Genomic DNA, 21,028 nt, shown 5'->3' with positions numbered 1-21,028 from the left:
AAGCAGCAATCTGGGACTTCTGGTTAACTACCCCAGTTTCTATACTGGGCATGATGTGCTGTGGTATGTACTTTGGCTAGTTTGGATCAGGTGTCCCATCTCTGCTTCCTTCTGGCTTCCCCTGCCCTTCCTCACTGGCAGAGCATGACACTCAGAAAGTCCTTGATCGGAGTAAACATTACTTGGCAACAACTCAAAACATTCATGTGTTATCAGCGCTGTTCCCAGACAAAAGTCAAAACCAGAGCACTGCACCAGCTCCTAAGAAGGAGAAAAATAACTGCTACAGCTGAACCCAGGGAAGTATCCACCCCTTCTTCCATACCAGACCCTTGACCTTACTCCGTTTTATGGCAAAACTAGCTTTCAGCAGGTTTTAGATTATTTTCCTCCCTTTCTCAAAAAGTTCTTCCGCTCTATTGCCCCACTCAATAATGTCATCAATATATTGCTGGTATTCTGGCATTTGTCTCTGTTCCAGTGCAGTCTGGATCGTCCATGGCAGTTGGTAGGGCTGTGTTTCCACCCCTGGGGCAGTCAGTTCCAAGCGTACTGGATGCCCCTCCAAGTAAAAACAAACTGTGGCCTGCACTCTGCTGCCAAAGGGATTTAGAAAAATGCTTTGGCAATATCAGTTGTGGCATCCCACTTGGCTGCCTTGGACTCTAGTTCATATTGAAGTTCTAGCATGTCTGATATGGCAGCTCTCAATGGTGGTGTGACTTCATTCAGGCCACGATAGTCTACTGTTAGTCTCCACTCTTGTTTAGACTTTCGCACTGGCTATATGGGGCTATTAAAGGGTGAGTGGGTCTTACTGATCACTCCTTGACTCTCCAGTCTATGGATCAGTTTATGGATGGGAATCAGGGAGTCTCGGTTGGTGTGAAAAGGCCGCTGGTGCACTGTTGTGGTTGCAATTGGTACTTGTTTTTCTTCAGCCTTCAACAACCCCACAACAGAAAGACCCTCTGAGAGACCAGGCAAGGTGGACAGCTGCTTGATTTCCTCTTGTCTCCAAAGCAGCAACACGGAAAGCCCATCAGTACCCTTTTGGGTCCTTAAAATACCCTCTCCTGAGGTATTTGTTTATGCCAAGGATTCATGAGCCTCTGGACCTGTCACAGTGGGGTGCTTTTGCCATTTCCTCCCAGTCAGGCTGATTTTAGCTTCCAGTACAGTCATCTCTTGAGATGCTGCTGTCACTCCAGAAATACAAATGTGTTCCACCCCTTGATAGCTTGGTGGGTCAGGGTATGCTGTGCACTGGTATCTACTAGAGCTTTATACTCCTGTGGGACTGATGTGCCAGGCCATGTGATCCACATAGTCTAATAAACCCACTTGTCCCTCTCCTCTACCTGGCTGGAGATTAGTGATCATGAGATTCTTCACTTACATCTTGTAGGAAGGGTTTAGTATTCCTTATCACAGATGTTGGAGTAAAATCAGCTCTTCCGCTCCATCTGGGCAACTGCTCACTAGAGACTGGCACAGCATTTTTGGGAGGATCATTTTTGATGTTGTTTTCCTCTTCAATTCACGCACTCGTTCCTTCAGAGCTGACGTAGGTTTTCCATCTCACTTTCTCATATCTTCTGCGTGATCCCACTGGTAAAAGCATAGGAGATACATGCCATGGGCCACCCTATATCTTCTCTCTTGAGCAGTAGGGCACCTTCTCTTAATAGCTGGGTTGGTACATGTGGGGAGCTGGATAGGTTGGATAGATTGTCTCAATTGTTTGACCACTTGGGACAGCTTTATCCACAGATGAAATGATGGAAGGGGTGAGATTGTCTTCGAACAAGCGATCCCAGCTGCTTGGCTTCACTACCTCCTGGTTTGTGACCGTCAGTCCCATTGTTTCAGCATCTGAGGAACCAGTTGATGATGTGCTCCTGTGGAAGACGGGTGAAATATTTTTGTATATTCCACAGCTCGGTTGAGGCCTGGGTTCGAGAAGTCACCTCCTCTTCTTCTTCCTCTGATTTATGTATTAATAACTCTTTTTCAGATGTCATTCCCTGTAGTACCTGCATTGGCTCTTCATCTTTTCTCTCTGCATGAGTTGCTCCTTGTGGCCCTTGTTTGCTTTTCCCCTTGCTTATAGGGGCAACCAATATTGGCATGGATTGGTCCTTTGGCTTAGCTGCCTGCAGTAACTATCACTGTGGCAGCCGTGGCTGCCGTGTCTGTCACTGGGGTTGGAGCGGCTGCCGTGTCTGTCACTGGGGTTGGAGCGGCTGCCGTGTCTGTCACTGGGGTTGGAGCGGCTGCCGTGTCTGTCACTGGGGTTGGAGCGGCTGCCGTGTCTGTCACTGGGGTTGGAGCGGCTGCCGTGTCTGTCACTGGGGTTGGAGCGGCTGCCGTGTCTGTCACTGGGGTTGGAGCGGCTGCCGTGTCTGTCACTGGGGTTGGAGCGGCTGCCGTGTCTGTCACTGGGGTTGGAGCGGCTGCCGTGTCTGTCGCTGGGGTTGGAGCGGCTGCCGTGTCTGTCGCTGGGGTTGGAGCGGCTGCCGTGTCTGTCGCTGGGGTTGGAGCGGCTGCCGTGTCTGTCGCTGGGGTTGGAGTGGCTGCTGTGTCTGTTGTAGGGGTTCGGGGAACTGCTGTGCTTGGGGTTGATTGGCTGCGTTGCCTGTTGCTTTGCCATCAGATCCAGAGACATGTTTTCCCTTTGAACGTGTTGGATAGTGTTGTGCTGGGCTGTATAGGCATAGGCCAAGCCCCAGCAAGTTGTCATGATTTGTGCCTCTTTGGTATTGTCAGGATGACAGCACACCTCGTTTAAGCGTTTTACTAGTTTTTCCAGATTTTGCACTTGTTCAGTGGTGAAGCTCCAAAGCACTGGAGGGGCCCACTGGCCCAGATGCTTGTCCATAGGATCCCGCACAACCTGCCACTCATGACTGTCCAGCCTTGGGGAAAATCCCTTGGTGGTCCTCTTATATCATCGTCTAACCCTAGGCAAGACCCGAGCCTGACCCTGCTCAGCTTTCAAGATCTGACGAAATACTGTGTTCTCAAGGTGGGATGGCTGTGGGTAAAATGCATGCTATCTGTGTAGCAACATGCTGATTCTCTGCAAAAGCAGCAGACAGGTTTCAGAGGTATTCAAAGGCCCTCCAAAACCTTTAGTATTCTCAAATGCTGCTGTAAATTAGCCTGTTGGGGAGTGGGGGGTGTGAGGGAATGTCTTCTTCATAGGTTGACCCTTCAAGGAGGGGGGAAAAAAAAAAGATGTGTAATTGCTAAAATTTCTCATTATATGCCTCCCAAAGTATAGAAGTGATGACCATACTGGGAATGCAAGCTAGACCAGTTTCATGATCAATGATTCTATTGTATTACAAGTCATTACCATAAAGTACAGCGAAACAAGAACCTTAGCCCAGGCTCCATAGCTGAATAAACACTAAAACAGTAAATACTGGCTATAAGTAAGGTGCGACATTCTGAAACTCCGAGATCAAGCGCAACAACTGAGCAAATAAATCGGCATTGTGACGAGTGACTATGAATCTGAAGCAATGAATGCTTATCACAAATACGATTAGACACACTCTAGTCAGATGTGGTGTTGTCTCAACCCTTTGTGCCCCACATTGGGAGCCAAGAAGATTTGACTGGGGAAGAGAATCGAAAGAATGTAACTCCCACAGGTTGAGATAAGAACAGTCCAATAACTAAGGTATAACACAAAACCACTATTGCTACCACCAATAATAATAATGATAAGGGAAATAAAAAGGGGAGAGAGTACAACCACTCACCACCCACCGACCGATACCCAGCCCGACCTGAGCAGTGATCTAGCCCTTCTGGGTAACTCCCCCAGTCTATATACTGGGCATGATGTGCTGTGGTATAGAAAACCCCTTTGGTTAGTTTGGGTCAGGTTTCCTGTCTCTGCTTCTTCCTGGCTTCCCCTCCTCCCTGGCAGATCATGAGACTCAGAAAGTCCTTGGTCGGAGTAAACATTACTTAGCAACAACTAAAAGCATCGGTTTTATCAGTGTTGTTCCCAGGCTGAAAGTGAAAAACACAGCACTGCACCAACTACTAAGAAGGAGAAAAATGGCTGCTACTGCTGAACCCAGGACACCAGGTTAAGTTGTAGTTTGGCTTTGCCCTTTTGATTTTTTTTTTTTTAGCTTTTTTTTTTTTCCCTACATAACTTCACAACATTCATGTAGTCCCCCTGAATTGTCTGCCCCTCCCTTACCTTCCCCCCCCTTCCCTTCCCTGAGTTTCAGCCAAATCTCTTTTCACACATGGACCCCTTTACCCTTCAGGACTGCATCCCTAGGTAGGCCAAAGTTTGCCCTCCAGAAGTCCAAGATGGCAGTTCTGCTCACCCCTCTTCTCTAAGAAACAAAACCCATCATTTCATGATTTGCAGCCCTGAGAAGGACTTGGGGATGATAGTTTACAAGAAGCTCTGCATGACCCAGCAATGTGCACTTGTAGCCCAGGAAGCTGTATGCTGGGCTACATCAAAAGGAACATGACCGGCAGGTCAAGGGAGGAGATTGTCCCCCTCTACTCCACTCTTATGGGAACGCACCTGGAGGACTGCATTCAGTTCTTGGGGTCCCCAATACAAAAAGGATGTGGATCTGCTTGAACAAGTCCAGAGGACGGCCACAAAGATGATCAGAGGGCTGGAGCACCTCTCCATTGATGACAGGCAGAGAGAGCTGGGCTTCTTCAGCCTGGAGAAGAGAAGGCTGAAAGTAAAAAACACAGAACTGCACCAGCTACTAAGGAGAAAAATGACTTCTACAGCTGAACCAAGGACAGTATCCACCCCTTATTCCATACCATTCAGGTCATGCTCAGATCCAAAATTTTCAATATACCATTGCTTTTTGTCTCTTAATATATATACATATATGCACACACAAAGAGAGGTATATCATAACTTATTCCATGGACCATCTTTATAAATTTGCTGAATTCATGAAGTCCATGATGTCAGGCTCCATCTCTTGTAAACGTCTTTCAGGGCAGGAGAGACAATGTGTAGTGTTGCATTGTTACCTGCTGATGACACGGCTGAATTCATCAGGTCACTGCTGATCTTGTCTGGTTTCATCAAAGCTCACTGGCTATTTTCACCCAAAGTTAAATCCCCTTGAGGTATGTACTGCAGTTCCCCATCTTCCCGACAGGTATATCCAGGTCCCTGAGTGAAAGCAGTCCCATGAGTGGGTTTACCTTTACCAGAAGCAGGAATAACCCAGACTTTCTTCCCCAGCAAATTCTTTATGTGCACCACAGGAACTTTATCCCCTTCTACAGCATGTAAAAGGCCCCTGACTGGGCTGGGCCAGCCTTGTTGGCAGATACCCTCGTGTTGACCAACCAGGTGGCTTTTGGTAAATGCGTATCCCAGTGTTTGAAAGTCCCACCACCTATTGCTCTCAGTGTAGTTTTTAACAGCCCATTGTACCGTTTGATTTTCCCAGAGACTGGTGCGTGACAGGGGAATGTGATATACCCACTCGATGCCATGTTCTTTGGCCCATGTGTCTATAAGGTTGTTCTGAAAATGAGTCCCATTATCTGACTCAGTTCTCTCTGGGTTGCTGTGTCGCCACAAAATCAGTTTCTCAATGCCCAGGATAGTGTTTCGGGAAGCGGCGTGGGGGACAGCGTATGTTTCCAACCATCTGGTGGTTGCTTCCACCATGGTAAGCACATGGCGCTTGCCTTGGTGGGTTGGTGAAAGTGTGATATAGTCAATCTGCCAGGCCTCTCCATATTTGTATTTAAGTTATCATCCTCCATACCAGAAAAGCTTTAACTGCTTGGCATGCTTAATTGCAGCACGTTTCACACTCATGAATAACCTGGGCAATAGTGTCTATTGTTAACCCCTCGATCGTGTGCCCATCTGTATGTTGCATCTCTGTCCTCATGGCTTGAAGTGTCATGTGCCCACCGGGCCAAAAATAGTTCACCCTTATGTTGCCAATCTAAGTCCTTCTGAGCCATTTCAATCTTAGCAGCTTTATTCACTTGTTGGTTGTTTTGGTGTTCCTCAGTGGCCCGACTCTTGGGTACATGGGCATCTACATGACGTACCTTCACTAGCAGGTTCTGCATCCAGGCAGCAATATCTTGCCACAGTGCAGCAGCCCAGATGGGTTTACCTCTGTGTTGCCAGTTGCTCTGCTTCCACTGCTGCAACTACCCCCACAGGGCATTTGCCACCATCCACAGGTCAGTTTAGAGATGAAGTACTGGCCATTTTTCTTGTTCAGCGATGTCCAAGGCCAGCTGGATGGCTTTCACCTCTGCAAATTGATTCGATGCGGTTTCTGCATCTTGTCGTTGGGGACTCTATACGGCTGCCTTCTATCTCCGATGCTTTCCCACAATACGGCAAGACCCATCAGCAAACAAGGCATACTGCTTTTCACTTTCTGACAGTTTATTATATGGTGGGGCCTCTTCAGCGCACATCACCTCCTCCTCTGGTGACGTTCCAAAATCTCTGCCCTCTGGCCAGTCCATGATGACTTCTAGAATTCCTGGATGATTGCAGTTTCTTGTTGGAGCTTGTCGAATTAGCGTAGCCCACTTATTCCATGTATCATTGGTTGCATGATGTGTGGAGGAGACCCTGCCTTTGAACATCCAGCCCAGCAGGGGCAACTGGGGTGCCAGGAGGAGCTGTGCTTCAGTGCCAATCACTTCTGAAGCAGCTCGAACCCCTTCATAGGCTGCCAGTATCTCTTTCTCAGTAGGAGTATAGCCGCCCTTGTATCCTCTGTATCCCCAATTCCAAAAGCTGAGGTGTCGACCTTGAGTCTCCCCTGGAGCTTTCTGCCAGAGGCTCCAGGTAGGACCATTCTCCCCGGCTGTGGTGTAGAGCACATTTTTTTACATCTGGCCTGGTCTGGCCTGGTCCAAGGGCTACTGCATGAACTCTGTCTCGTTTAATTTGCTCAAAGGCTTGTTGTTGCTCAGGGCCCTATTTGAAATCATTCTTCTTCTGGGTCACATGATAGAGAGGGCTTACAATTGAACTGTAATTTGGGATGTGCATTCTCCAGAACCCCAACTCTAAAGAAAGCTGTTTTCTTTTCTTATTGGTTGGTGGAGGCATTGTTGTAATTTTGCTGATCACATCTGTGGGGATCTGGTGATGTCCATCTTGCCATTTTATTCCCAATAATTGAATCTCCTGTGCAGGACTTCTGATCAGATGCTGTCCCGTGTAATAAATGCATTGTTTCTTTATCTTTCTTTGCTCTACAGGTTGCTTTTTGTGCATCTTTTTTGCTTTTCCCCTTGCGTACAGGGGCAGCCGATATTGGCATGAATTGGTCCTCTGGTTTAGCTGCAGTGATTATCACTGTGGTTGGAGTGGCTGCAGTATCTGTTGTTGGGGTTGGTGCAGCCACTGGTCTTGGGGTTTGAGTAGCATCAGCAGCTGCACTGTCTGTTGCTGTGTTTTTGTAGCTGCTGTACTTGTCGCTGTGGTTAGTGTAGTTGCTGTGCTTGGAATTGGATTAGTTGCATTATCTTTTGCAGTCAGTTTGGGTAGCTGCTGTACTTGTGACTAGGGTTGGTGTAGGTGCTGTATTTGTAGTTGGGCTAGCTACGCATTCTGTTGCTTTGCCATCAGATCCAGAGACATTTTTTTTCCCTTTCAAGGTGCTGTATAGTGTTGAACAAGGCTCTAGGTGTAGGCCAGGAACAAGCACATTGCCATGATTTGTCCGTCTCTGGTGTGGCCAGAATGACAACATACTTCATTTAAGATTTTACTAATTTTTCTGGATTTTGCCCTTGTTCAGTGGTAAAGTTCCAAAGCACTGGAGGGGCCCAGTGGCCTAGATACTTGCCCATACACTCCCACGCACCCTGCCACTCATGACTGTCCAGCCTCAGGGAAAATCTCTTGGTCCTCCTATATCGTCATCTAACCCTAGACATGACCCAAACCCAACTCTGCTTAACTTTCAAGATTGGACATAATGGTCGTGGGTAAAATACACTGTATGTGTGCCAACATGGTGATCCCCATGCACATCTGGAGGGGGAGCTGGAGGTGATAGGGAATGTCTCCTTCATAGGTTTATGTGTAATTTCTAAACAATTCCATTATATACCTCTGAAAGTATAGAGGTGATGACCACACTGGGAATGCAAGCCAGATCAGTTTCATGATCAATGAGTCTATTGTATTACAAGTCATTACCATAAAGTAGAGTGAAAGAAGAACCATAGCTCAAGCCCCCTAGCTGATAAACACTAAAACACCAAATACTGGCTGTAAGTGAGGTGCGACATGCTGAAACTCTGAGATGAAGAGCAACAGCTTTGAAAGCCGATAAATCAGCATTGTGAGGAGTGACTGTTAATCCAAAACAATGAATGCTTATCACAAATATGATTAGACACACTCTGGTCAGATCTTTTGTTATCTCAACCCTTGTGCCCCATGTTGGGTGCCACAAAGAACTGTCCTGGTTTAAGCCCAGCTAGTAACTCTGAACCACGCAGCTGCTTGCTCAACTCCCTACCTTCCTCCCCCCTGCTCCCGGAGGGATGGGAAGGAGAATCGAAAGAATGTAACTCCCAGGGGTTGAGATAAGAACAGCCCAGTAACTAAGGTATAACACAAACCCACTACTGCTACCACCAGTAATAATAATGGTAAGGGAAATAACAAGGGAAGAGAATACAACTGCTCACTACCCACCAACTCATACCCAGCCTGACCCGAGCAGCGATCTACCCCTTCTGGGTAACTCCCCCCTGTTTATATACTGGGCATGATGTGCTGTGGTATGGAATACCCCTTTGGTTAGTTTGGGTCATGTGTTCTGTCTCTGCTTCCTCCCCTTCCCTTCCTCCCTGTCAGAGCATGAGACTGATAAAGTCCTTGGTCAGAGTAAACATATACTTAGGAACAACTGAAAACATTGGTGTTATAAGCGTTGTTCCCAGGCTGAAAGTAAAAAACACAGCACTGCACCAGCTACTAAGAAGGAGAAAAATGACTGCTACTGCTGAACCCAGGACGGCTGTGTACCCTGTGTGAGCTAATTTTGGGATTTCCAATGTTATTTTTACGTACTCCTATTATCAGCTTGATAGTGTGCTGTATTTGTTGAATTTAAATGGAAAATTCTTTTACTGTTTAGAGAGAAAATAAGTTGTTATTTCTGCTTATGAAAGGGAACAATTTTTTTTTTTTGTTTAGATGTTCATGTTATCTTGTTAGATTTCACATTTGATGTTCTGTTTGTACTTTTGATAATTAATCCCAGTGCATGTTGGTATTTTAACCCTAATATTATTCAGTACTGTTCTCCTTTCTTTGACATTATATCAGATGTTCATCTTAATCTGATACTTATCTCCTCTATTCTGTTTACTTTTAGAAGGGGTTAACCACATATTATAGCATAAGAATAAATTATATTTGATTGGAAAAACATGAATAAATATGCAACTGTATTTATTTAATATGTTAGTATTAAGCATGTTGCATATAAAATGCTTGTGTGATAACTTATTCTCTGAAACTTTCAGCCACGGTAGAGGTGAAAAATGTGATTAAGTTTGACATACCAGAATAGTGAGTCCAATGTGTTAAGGGAAAACAAACTTGTATACGTGCTTCCCACTTACTCCATTTAGCATCAGTTGCGTGATGTGTAGAGGAGACCGTGCCTTTGAACATCCAGCCCTGCATGCGCATCTGGGGTGCCAGGAGGAGCTGTGATTCAGTGCCAGTCGCTTTTGAAGCGGCTCGAATCCATTCATAGGCTGCCAGTATCTCTTTTTCAATTGGAGTATAGCCGGCCTTGGATTCTCTGTATTCCTGACTTCAAAAGCCGAGGGATCGACCTTGAGCCTCCCTTGGAGTTTTCTGCCAGAGGCTCTAGGTAGGACCATTCTCCCCAGCTGCGGTGTAGAGCACATTTTTCAGATTTTGCCCTGTCCAGCGTGGTCCAAGGGCTACTGCATGAACTTTCATTTAATTTGTTCAAAATCTTGTTGTTGCTCATGGCCCCATTTGAAATCGTTCTTCTTCCAGGTCACATGATAGAGAGGGCTTACAGTCAGACTGTAATTTGGGATGTGCATTCTCCAAAATACCTAAGAAAGCTTGTATTTCTTTCTTATTAGTTGGTGGAGACTTTGCTGTTGTTTTGTGGATCATGTATGTGGGGATGTGACAACATCCATCTTATTCCCAAAAATTGAATCTCCTGTGCAGGTCTGTTGACCTTACTTTGTTTTATGGCAAAACCAGTTCCCACCAGATTGCTCCTGATGGACAAAGGTGATGACAGTACCGAGTGTGCATACTAGATTAGTTTCATGACCAGTGATTCTATCATATCATAACCCAGCACTAGAAAGTACAATGAAACAACCTTAGCCCAAGCCCAGTGAATAAACATCAGCACAGGGAGCACATATGACAAGAACAGCATTACATAGCATACCATTTAGCACATGCACATGAATTCTGAGAACGAATGAGGGAACATTATGACCAGCTATTATTACGATACAGTGAATGCTTACAACAATTTTTTTTTTTAACATACCCTGGTCAGATCTGTTGTTATCCCAACCCTTCGTGCCTCACCTTGGGCACCAAAAAGGACTGTTGTCACTTAAATCCAGCTGGTAAGTAAGTACCACACAGACATTCATTCACTCACTCCCATTCCCCCCCTTGCTGGGTGAGATGGGGAGGAGAACGGTAAAACCCATGGGTTGGGATAGGAACAATTTAATAATTGAAATTAAATAAGATATAACAATAATAGAAATAATGACAACAGTGATAATAATAGGAAAAAGAAACAAGAAGAAATTGTAATTCAAAATAAAAAACCACAAGTGATGCGTAATAAAATTGCTCACCACCTGCTGACCGTTCTTCAGCCCATCCCTGAGCAGCAAGATGGTCCCTACTGTGTAACTCCCCTCAGTTTGTATACTGGGCATGACATGCTGTGGGTATGGAATACCCCTTTGGCTAGTTTGGGTCAGGTGTCCTGTCTCAGGTCCTTCCTGGCTTCTTGTGCCCCTCCTCACTGTCAAATCATAAGAGACTTGAAAAGTCCTTGATCAGTGTAAGTGCTACTTAACAACAACTAAAACATTGGTGTGTTATCAGCATTCTCAACACTAAAGCTGAAAATACAGCACTGCACCAGCCTCCTAGGAAGAAAAATAACTTGATCCCAGCGAACCCAGGGCAGAGGCAAACTTCTAAATTTTTAATTAACACAATGTATAGGTTAAAAAAAAAAAGAGAGATGAACTTTCGAGGCTTTTTTTTTTCCTTGATGCTTTCCTCACCTGTTACATTAAAAGTATATGAAAGTAGCGTGTTATGCCACCTGCTGTCATGTTGTCAAACTGAAAATATGGTAATTTGGAGTTATATGAAGAAATACTAGCTTGGAGAGATGTTGAGAGAATACTCTCTACATAATTTTATTCTCTGGACCTGGTGCTACAAATAGTAGTGGTGCCTTGTGTTAAACCAGATTTTTATCTGATCATAGAATTTATAGTTAGGAAATGATCATTGGGATAGTTGTAGTTTTGAGACCTTTTTGGTCTTTTTCCACGAATCCTCTTGGAGTCAGTGTCAGCGCTTTCTTCTAATAACAATATTTCTATAACTTTTTCTGTATTTGTACTGAAGTATTGAAAAGCTTATTTAAATTGATCTTCAAAGAGGACTTTGATCAAAATATTATATATGTTGTATGTACTAGTTATTTTCATGAAGGCCCTTAATTTACTACTGCAAGTTTTCATGGGCTTTTACAGATGAAATGATAATGCTTCCTTTGCCCTCATCTAAATTAACAGCAGAGAGCTGAAATGACAGAGAAAACTGCAAAAAACTTTATAAGATAATGTTCCCAGATATGTATACATTATGAAAAATGGTTGTGGTATTCTTCAGCATTGAACTAAGAGAAAATATAAAAATAAACACAAAAGCCAGGAAGGGATGGTGTTGTGGTGGTGTGTGTTTTTGTGTGGCTTGTGGGATGGTTTGCTGTAGGGTTTTTCTTTGTTTGCTTGTTTTCACAAAACTTCAGTATGAACCACTGTACTATTTAACCCTGAGAGAGTTTTGAACCAAGCTGCTGAACAGGGGGAAAAAAGTGATTCAAAGAATTTATAGTCTAACTAATTATTGTTTTGAATGCTTGAATGGTTTTTGAGTTTGACTTTGACTTTTACTTTAGATGATTATTGCATTTTAAAAGGTATGAAATGCGTTAAAGTGAGTTGTCTTGTGCATCAGCTGCTTAAGAGCTCGGCTCAATTCCTTTTGTTATTGGGGGGTGATAGCAACAAATCTGTATCATTAAAATAATGTGAAATTGTTGTTTTCAAGCGGTTTTCTTTGTTCATAGGTGTCAGCTGTGATGCATGCTTAAAAGGAAATTTTCGAGGTCGCAGATACAAGTGTTTAATTTGCTACGATTATGATTTATGTGCAACTTGTTATGAAAGTGGTGCAACAACAACGAGGCATACAACTGACCATCCAATGCAGTGCATACTAACAAGAGTAGATTTTGGTAAGTAATAATTTAATTCATATTAGGGCTGTTTGCAATAGTTAAAAACTTGTATTTTTGTTTCACTATTAAGGAATTTTTTCCTCAAATAGCATGCTAAAAATTATAGCGAGTTCCTATATCTGTGGTAAAAAGCTTGTTTTCACTGGTTCTAGCACATGAAATCTGCTTTACTCTTTTGGGTTAAGTGTTTTGGCAGACAGCAAATTATCAGACTATTAGATATGTATCTGATAAAAAGGACTACTGCTAAAATAACTTCCAATTCAAAAGGTGCAACAAAACTACATGCACACCCCCACCCCCAATATGTTTTATCAGAAGGTACCATGGTGAAGAAGAGAAATAGTGGTGAAAGTTTAGGGAAAATGTTTTCTAGTTACATCAGATGTTAATGCAGCAGCGGTGCTAGGCTGTACTGAATGTAGAAGACTAGTAGCAAGGGCTATGAAGTAGTCCCTCTTGGTTGCTGTTTTATCTTCCCTGAGATAATTCTATCACTGTCGTGGTTTAAACCCAGTCAGGTAACTTGTTCACTCACTCCCAGTGAGTGGTGCCCAGCTGACAACAATCGAGGTCTGTCCCCCCCCCCCCCCACCGGGGCTCTCCCCTTCCCCGCTCCCGGAGGAACGGGGAGGAGGATCGAAAGAGTGCAACTCCTACGGGTTGAGACAAGAACAGTCCAGCAACAAATCACCACCGCTACTATCAGCTAAAACAATGATAAGGGAAAATAACAAGGGAAGAGAATACGATACCACTGGCCAAGAAAACGAGTCCCACCCGGAAGCCCCTGTCCTTCCGGGTAACTCCCAGTTACCCCCCACCCCGGGCATGACGTGCTGTGGTATGGAATACCTCCCTGGCTAGCCCAGGTCAGGCGCCCCATCTCTGCTTCCTCACAGCTTCCCCTCCTCCCTGGCAGAGCATGAGCCTCACAGAGTCCTTGGTCAGGGTAAACATCACTTAGCAACAACTGAAAACATCGGCTTCACCAACACTGTTCCCAGGCTGGAAGTCAAAACACAGCACTGCACCAGGTACCACGAAGGAAAAACATGACTGCTACTGCTGAACCCAGGACAATCACATAGAATAGTTAGGGTTGGAAAGGACCTTAAGATCATCTAGTTCCAACCCCCCTGCCATGGCCAGGGACACCTCACCCTAGACCATGTCACCTAAGACTCCATCCAACCTGGCCTTGAACACTGCCAGGGATGAAGCAGCCACAACCTACCAGGGCAACCTGTTCTGGTGCCTCACCACCTTCACAAGGAAGAACTTCTGTTGACGTGGGAGTCACAGACAACGCAGAGACGATAAATGTGATCAAGCGATTGCCAAATTTATTACAAAGCCTTAACTCCTTATATACTATTTCTTACATGCACTTACAGTGATTTGGCATATTATGATTGGATACATGTCTTGAAGACCCTTAGTGACTAACATATAATTGGTTAAGCACAGGTGTGAGAACTTGACTTCGAAAGCTTGCCAACAGTCCCACAGTTCTCATTAACTCAGTGAATTCCAGCTTCTTCTTATCTTGCTTGCTTAAGCTTCTTTGGGCCTCTCATGGCCTTGCTGTATCTTTCAGGATTATTCAGAGTTTATGTACCAGTTATGCATTCTCCTGTGAGAACACTGTCTCCACAAACTTATACCTTATATCTAACATAAACTTCTCCTGCTTAAATTTGAACCCTTTTCCCCATGTCCTATTACTACAGTCCCTAATGAAGAGTCACTCTCCAGCATCCTTGCAGGCCCCCTTCAGACACTGGAAGGCTGCTATGAGGTCTCCATGCAGCTTCTCTTCCACAGTCTTGAACAGCCACAACTTTCTCAGTCTTAGTGTTGTCGGCAAACTTGCTGAGGGTGCATCAATCCCACTGTCCATGTCGCCAGCAAAGATGTTGAACAAGACCAGTCCCAACGCTGATCCCCGAGAGACACCACTCATTACTGGTCTCCAACTGGATATTGGGCCATTGACCACAACTCTTTGCATGTAGCCATCCAGCCAGTTCTTTATCCACCAAGTGGTCCATCCATCAAATTGATGTCTCTCCAATTTATATACAAGGATGTCATGTGGGACAGTGTCAAATGCTTTGCACAAGTCCAGGTAGATGACATCAACTGCTCTGCCCGTCTATCAGTTCCGTAGCCCCATCATAGAAGGCCACCAAATTGGTCAGGTAGGATTTCTCCTTAGTGAAGCTATGTTGGCTGTCACCAACCACCTTGTTTTTCATGTGACTTAGCATGCTTTCTAGGAGAATCTGCTTCAAGATTTTGCCAGGCACAGAGGTGAGACTTAACTGGTCTGTAGTTTCCTGGGTCTTACACTTTCTCTTTCTTGAAAATGGGGGTTATATTACCCTTTTTCCAGTCGTCGGGAACTTCACCTGACTGCCATGATTTTTTAAATATGATGGACATCATATTTATAATTCCAGTTTTGTAATTCAGGAGTTACTTCCATAACAAATCTTTGCATTAAGATGTTGGCATTTGTCGTGGTTTAAACCCAGCCAGCCAGCTTGTTCACTCACTTCCCCCCCTTCTTGCCCTCCCCCTACTCCCGGAGGGATGGAGAGGAGAATCGAAAAGAATGCAACTCCCACAGGTTGAGATAAGAACAGTTTAGTAACTAAGGTATAAGACAAATCACAACTGCTACCACCAGTAATAATAACGGTAAAGGAGATAACAAGGGAAGAGAATACAACACCTCAGCACCAGCTGACTGATAACTTCCCCCCCACCCCCCCAGCCCGACCAAGCACCCACCGATACCTCCTCCAGCCCTGCAGTCCTAGCCCTTCCGGGTAACTCTCACTTACCTTCTGGGCATGACATGCTGTGGTATGGAATACCTCTTTGGTCAGTTTGGGTCAGGTGTCCTGTCTCTGCTTCCTCCCAGCTTCCCCTCCTCCCTGGCAGAGCATGAGGCTCACAAAGTCCTTGGCCAAACCAAAACATCATTGTTATCAGCTCTGTTCCCAGGCCGAAAGTCAAAACACAGCACTGCACCAGCTACCACGAAGGAGAAAAATGACTGCTACTGCTGAACCCAGGACAGCATTGGATGCTTATTTCTTTTTATACCTGTTCTATGTGTATAAGTCTAATGTTTTAGTAAAAAACGTTTGTAGTGATTCAGACTATATTGTTTTGAAACTTTTCAGCTCTTTTAATATTTTTTTTTTTAGTTTTTTAACCTTTTTGATTAAAAAACCATTGAATATGCACATTATGCTTCTTCCTATATGCATTTAAAGTTTAGAACAGCTGAATATAACTATACAGCTTCTTTTTCAGAACTTTCTTTGAGCAGAGAAGTATCTGTCTCATTCATGTGTAATTCTCAAGTACCTGGTTGCTCTAAGATTGTCTTTTAATAACTTTTAAAGCTGTGCTCTGAGAATCCAGAGTTTGGAAAGAATTTTAAATATATAAATATATTTTTGAAAGTCATATCACTTAAGTTTCTAGATATTTCTTCTTGAGCTTTGCTTTTTTGCTTAATTCATGAGTTAAAAATATTTATGTAACAGTATATATTAATTCAGTGTTCTGGTCACTGAGATATATGATTCAAACTTAATTGTCCCCTGATGACAGTTATACATATACACTATATATACATTATACACTATTTATACATTATATATACATCTAGGGTTAAAAAGGAGCATCTTCATAAATATGTGTACATGATTCATAGGGAAAAGAGGACTGATGTATGCTTACTATAGAGCCATAAGTTAACATTCAGTGCTAAAAGTTTGAATGTAATACAATGGGAAAATTTATTGCAAGTCATTTAACTTTTAAAAAGACCTTCCAATCAATTTTGTGAATGTTCTGAGCATCTAGAAAACATTGAGATTTCCAAGAAACAAAATATTTTTATTTGGAAGCCTCTAAGTAAACACAACTTTGGATTAGGGAGTGTTACTCATGTAATTTTAAAAAACCCACAAGGGATACACATAGACAAGTAGAGGCTTATCTGAACAGGGAGCGTTCCCCAAGCAACTGGCCCTGGAGGGGTGAAAGAAGGTTACATTATGGAGCAGTAAGAGAAACCCTTCCTTACCCTCTAAGTTACTCTCTTGGCTACTTTAGGTACAAGGCCCTGGCTTTGGTAGATGAAGCACATAATGAGAAAGAGGAGGAACATGTGCAAGCAGTCTTGCCACAGTAAATGAGACCAACCTCACAACAAAACCTGCAGTGAAACCAGTGCCGAGAAGAAACAATGACAAGTTATGGTCATTGGTGATTCCCTCCTGTGCAGAATGGAAGCACCTGTTTACAGACCAGACCCTCTTTTCAGGGAAGTTTGTTGCCTGGGGCCCAAATTAGAAACATCACCACAAGACTGAAGGTTGAACTAGGCTCTTCAAACTGCTATCCCTGCTCCTTCATGTGGGTACAAATGATGTTGCAACAAAAAGTTTGAGGTCAATCAAAAGAGACTTCAGAGCCCTGGGAAGAATGTTAAAACATTCAACTTGCCAGGCATTAACTGGGAATACCATACTGCTGTGATGAGCAGGTCTTGGAAATTCTTGAAGTTTGTAGGAGATAATTTCTTGTCACAGGTACTCAGTAACCAACTAGGAAAGATGCCATTGTAGACTTGTTATTTATGAATAGAGAAGAACTTGTGGGGGATGTGATAACAGGTGGCTGTCTTGGACACAGTGATCACACAATGGTTGAGTTTAATGTTTTTGGTGTAATGAGAAAAAAGGACAGCAGAGTTGCTACCCTGGACTTCAGAAGAGTAAACTAAGCTACTCAGGGAGCTACTTAGCAGCGTCCCCTGGGAATCTGCTTTTCAGGGCTTAGGAGTCCATGAATGCTGGAAGCATTCCACCTTTTAGAAGCACAGAAGCAGGCAATTCCAGTGTGTTACAAGTCAAGCAAGCAGGGTAGGAGACCACCTTGGCTGAACAGGGAACTCCTTGTGGAGCTCGAGGAAAAAGAAATTAAATGATCTCTGGAAGCAAGGTTAGGCTTTGCAGGAAGATTACAGAGCCATGGTTCATATATGCAGGGAGAAGACACAAAAGACCAAATCTCAACTAGAGTTGAAAGTAGCCAGTGTTGGGTCAGACAACAAGAAAGGCTTTTTTTTCAGTATGTTAATAGCAAAAAGAGGTCTAAAGAAAACATAAGACCAGTGCTTGTTGAAGATGGTCACCTGACAAGTAGGGATGGAAAAAAAAAGCAGAAGCATTCAGTGCTTTCTTTGCCTCATTCTTTTAATAATACTGATAGATCTTGGGCTGCTCAGTCCCCTGAGTTGGAGGACTGAAGAAAACACCAGGTGTCGATGCCCTGCTCTTGGGAACTGTAAAGAGAACAATGAAGGATAAATATCCCTTAGCAAAACAAAGCAGGCAGTTTGCAAGATAAAGCAGGATGTGCATCTCAAAGACAGACCAAACAGTGTGAATATTTGTAACCCTTAGTAGTTTTTCTAAATCAGGATGATAAGGGAGTAAAAGAGTGGGAAGTTACTGCTTAGCACTTAGTAGGCTATAAAAGGCATGCGAGACACGAAATAAAGGTCTTCAGATTTTACCAGAACTGGAGTCCCTCCTTGATACACCACACTTGAGCACCTTCTCGATGACCACTGGCTGAACTTACTTCTTAAGCTTCTCGAGCTTTGGGGCCCTTCCCACTTGTCCTGCCTGCACAAACTGAACTGCACCACCACACTCCAAGTTGCTCACCCTCCCAGGGGGAGTGTTTTATCTGTTCATGGGGTGGTGGTTGCCCCTACTGGCATCATCTGCCCACATCACCAGAGCTGCTGGGTCCTGGGCAAGTCCTGGTATGGACAGGTTAGGCCGCCTCTGACCTGGGATTCAGAGAAAACTCCAGGAAGAAACTCGCCAACAGAGTTTCAAGTTGACAAGCAGGCATTCTTTATTGCGGTGCCGGGAGACACGGGGGATAGCTCCTCCTAACGTGTGTCCCCGTATTGCTATATAGGCCATCCTTATATGGTCACTGGGCATATTCCATCATTTTCCAACAAGTTTCCTGCATGCATACAAAAATGTGATGGCGGTCTTTAAGGGTCATTTACTTTTGCCAACGATCTTCATAACCATCTTAATTAACCTTACAGACATAGCAATCATCCTGTCCTTGTACTTATCAGTTAATTTATCTGTGCCCACCCTGGACATCTGCTAGTCCCAGATACTCCCCATCCCCAGGTCCTGTTTTTCTATTCTGATTTTCTTACACCTTTTGTACTAAGGTCCTAAGGACCTGAAACTATGTCAACTACCTTCAAGCAGGGCAGTTATTTTCCATTACAAAGCCATCAAACTTAACATTACTTAGAACTGATTACATTTTGTGCTTTTGTTCCTCCTTGTCTCACCTGCCAGGTGCATCAGTGGCCCAGACCAATAGATTTACTGCATTGAGTACTTCCTTAGAGATAGCCACTGTTTCTCCCTCTTTGTTCACCTGTAACATAAATACTTGTGCCTTCAGGGATTTATCTTCTGGAGTATGTATCTGAATATCTCCTTTATCAAAACTTATTTGTGCATTCAGTTTGTTTAACCAGTCTTTCCCCAACAAGGGCATTGGACGCTCTGGGTTATATAGAAATGTGTGAGTAAAAACTCTTGCTAATTCCACAACTAAGAGCCTGAAAGAAAGGCCATACTTCTCTTTTCCTAGTTGCTCCTATTAAAGGAACTGTTTGCTTGCTTAATTCAACTTTTTGTGCATTTAAAACTGAGAATGTATCTCCTGTATCCACTAAAAATTTAATTTATTCTCACCCCAACCAGAGGGTAACCAGGGATTTGGTTGGGTATTTCTCTAAATTTTCCCCTGGTCTGCATCAATCAGAGTTGTGATCTAAATGTAGATCAGTGACTCTGGGTTCCTCCTTCTGGGACTTCTTCCCCACTTGCCCTAGATTCGGTGGACATTCCCTCTCCCAATGACCCTCCTGGTTACGGTACAAACACTGATCCGCCTCCAGGGTTCCTCGAGGGGGTAGACGGCCCCTCCCTCTTACTCTTCCATTACCACTTCTGCTGTTCTTGGCAATGGCTGTAGCAAACAGCTGAGTTTTCCTAACATCCCTTGTAACTTGTTCTTTTTCCTGCCTCTTCTCTGCCTCCTCTTGATTATTATACAACTTTCATGCCACTTCAAGCAGCCTAGCTATGGATCTTGCCTCTGGGCCCTCTACCTGCTGCAGTTTTTCTCCTAATATCAGGATTTGACTGCTTGTCAAAACTTTCACAAAGCAAGTGAAAATGCAGCACTAGATTAGGTCCCACAAAACAAGTAATTTGCCTTTATTATTTTCAGTGAGCTATCGAATATATCTCCACCCTCCACCCCTCCGCTCACAATCAAGCGGTGGGGAAGTTAATAAGTGGTGGGGGCACCAGGGCCCTTCACATTTTGCAGAGGTTTTTCCTATTCTTTAGGGCCCATGGGGTTTATTTTGGGCCAGTCTAATACTAGCTTTTCCAATTTATCAGTGGGTAATCCATCCATTAAATCTTTAGGAATACCTTTTCACCATCCCTATGTCTACAACCCTTGCCTTTTATTAAGAATATTTCTACCTCCTGGGCAAGTAGGGGGTGTTGGGCATTTCCCATTAGTTGGGTTGTTAGCGTAAGAACTGACACATAACCACCGGGATGGTTATATGAGGTGCTTTATTGAGGCGCCGGGAACCAGGGGTACGTACCCAAATCTGGTTCCGATTCCCGTCACATCGCGTTCGCAATTTATACACTAAAATTTCGTAACTAATACATACTCAACACAGATTACATCATTTGCTAATACATATGCATCAAAGATTGCTACATCAATCTATTACGACATCAGCCTCTTGTGCGCTTGCGCAGCCCCCTCTGGTGGTCGCCCTGATGAAGTAAGGAGTCTTCCTCAGATGAAGTAAGAAGTCTTCCTCAGGTTGTCCTCTTCACCTTTTCTCTACTTGGCTAGGTCCTAATCGTCTTGTGGACGTTAGCATTCTCTTATCTTCACCAGGATGTTTCTGGTATGCCCTTTTTGGCTATCTTAAACTTAAGTTCTGCTTGGGTAGAGTTTTACAATACATACACCCATACTCCCCTCACCATATACAGTTATGTTAGCTCTTGCTACCAAGACTACCATTGTATCATTTAGTTACAGAGTAACTATGATACAAAACGGCAAAGTTACAATGTCTTCTAATATACGAAGCCTCACTATTGATTTATAAATTTCTCAAATATAATCATTTTACTATTTTATATGATTATTTTATTGTAAAAACTTCACCCTCTCTAACATTTCCCCCCTTTGAAAATACTTCATTTAACTTAAGCAAGTATTTTCATTCTCTTAGATAGCTGTCTCCT

At 43.8% G+C, this 21,028-nt stretch overlaps 1 long non-coding RNA gene across 1 annotated transcript; it reads left to right on the top strand.

Moving 5' to 3' along the window:
• Positions 1-4,947: 4,947 nt before the first annotated feature.
• LOC130593483 (uncharacterized) lies at positions 4,948-17,849 on the top strand. The gene is made up of 3 exons (XR_008970812.1): positions 4,948-5,142; positions 12,426-12,593; positions 16,737-17,849. It is a non-coding gene; the product is annotated as an uncharacterized LOC130593483 (long non-coding RNA).
• The last annotated feature ends 3,179 nt before the right edge of the window (positions 17,850-21,028 follow it).

Source organism: Pezoporus wallicus, unplaced genomic scaffold (genome assembly GCF_028554395.1).
Source record: "Pezoporus wallicus isolate ANWC-B61680 ecotype Strahan unplaced genomic scaffold, APGP_CSIRO_Pwel_v1 contig_13991, whole genome shotgun sequence".
In the NCBI taxonomy this organism is placed as follows: domain Eukaryota; kingdom Metazoa; phylum Chordata; class Aves; order Psittaciformes; family Psittacidae; genus Pezoporus; species Pezoporus wallicus.
The sequence above is the reverse complement of the archived record's forward strand: the minus strand, read 5'-3'. Positions and strand labels throughout refer to the sequence as shown.